Source organism: Babylonia areolata, chromosome 18 (assembly GCF_041734735.1).
Source record: "Babylonia areolata isolate BAREFJ2019XMU chromosome 18, ASM4173473v1, whole genome shotgun sequence".
NCBI classification, from domain to species: Eukaryota; Metazoa; Mollusca; class Gastropoda; order Neogastropoda; family Buccinidae; genus Babylonia; species Babylonia areolata.
In genome coordinates this window covers 53961925-53963588 of record NC_134893.1, presented here as the reverse complement: position 1 = coordinate 53963588, position 1664 = coordinate 53961925, and positions in this window count along the sequence as shown.

Sequence of the window (1664 nt, the reverse complement as noted above, 5' to 3'; positions counted from 1 at the left end):
TCTCTCTCTCTCTCTCTCTCTCTCTCTCTCTCTCTCTCTCTCTCTCTCTCTCTCTCTCTAACTTTTCACCACTTCACTTCTTTATGTGATCCTGATATATATATATATATATATATATATATATATATATATATATATATATATATATTTCTTTATTAAATGTAACATCCTGATATATGTCTTTTTATTAAACGTAACAACACAAATGATAGCAGGGGAAAAAGACGGACAGACAGACAGACAAACATATAGACATACAGAAACAGAGGGAAAAGCGACAGACAGACTGACTGACAAACAAAGACAGGGGGTGAGAGAGAGAGAGAGAGAGAAAGAGAGACAGACAAACACATAGACAGAGAGAAACAGAGGGAAAAAGCGACAGACAGGCTGATAGGCAAACAGAGGGTGAGAGAGAAAAAAAAGACAGACAGACAAGAAGAAGAAGAAGAAGAAGAAGAAGAAGAAGAAGAAGAAGAAGAAGAAGAAGAAGAAGAAGAAGAAAAAGAAGAAGAAGAAGAAGAAGAAGAAGAAGAAGAAGAAGAAGAAGAAGAAGAAGAAGAAGAAGAAGATGATGATGATGATGATGATGAAGACTTATGGACTGATTGACTGAATCTTTAGTTGATAAAGAATTAGGCGCAGTAAAGGCCTTTTTACAATTCTGCCCATTTAACGATAAAAATAAATAAATAAATAAAATAGATAAATAAATAAATAAATAGATAAATAAAATAAAATAAAATAAAGAATGACACAAAACATAAAAATGAAAAAAAAATGAAACAAAAAAAAAAAAGAAGAAGAAGAAGGACGAATAAGAATACTAACTGGAATAGTCTGTTAAAAGTAGCAAAGCAATGATAAGAACAATTGGTACATTATCACGTATGTACGAAGAAGAGGAAGAAGAAGAAGGAGAAAGAAGAAAGGTTAGGGTACGGGAAGAGGAGGAGGAGGACGACAACGACGACGACGACGACGACAACGAGAAGTTCATTCATAAAAGAAAGAGCAGATGATCTATGGACCTTACAATAAAAAAAAAAAAAAAAGAGCACCGCAAACAGCAAATCACTCAGAGGAGAAACCGCTTTTCCCTGGGCCAAATGCGATCACAGTGTGTGTGTGTGTGTGTGTGTGTGTGTGTGTGTGTGTGTGTGTGTGTGTGTGTGTGTGTGTGTGTGTGTGTGTGTGTGTGTGTGTGTGTGTGTGTGTGTGTGTGTCTGTCTGTCTGCATGTGTGTGTGTGTGTGTGTGTGTGTGTGTGTGTGTGTGTGTGTGTGTGTGTGTGTGTGTGTGTGTGTGTGTGTGTGTGTGTGTGTGTGTGTGTGTGTGTGTGCCAAGACCGATTCCTGTTACATCCGACGCATTATCCAGCAAAATGGCAGGAAGGTCAGAAAACATAAGTGAGAGGGACTTCAGAAAAAAAAAAAAAAAAAAAAAAAAGAAAAAAGAAAGAAAGGGGGTCTTCGTTTTTCCACGAAGAAGCCGGTCCAGCGTATGAATTGGCAACTCATTCTGGGCTCACTCCAGTCCCCTGATGAAATTACCTCCCCTGTGTGGCGCTCTGGCGAACAGCTGAAAGGTCAAACTATAGACCCAACTGTTTTCTGTGGTTCCCTTTTCCAACTTCTCCTTCTCTCTCTCTCTCTCTCTCTCTCT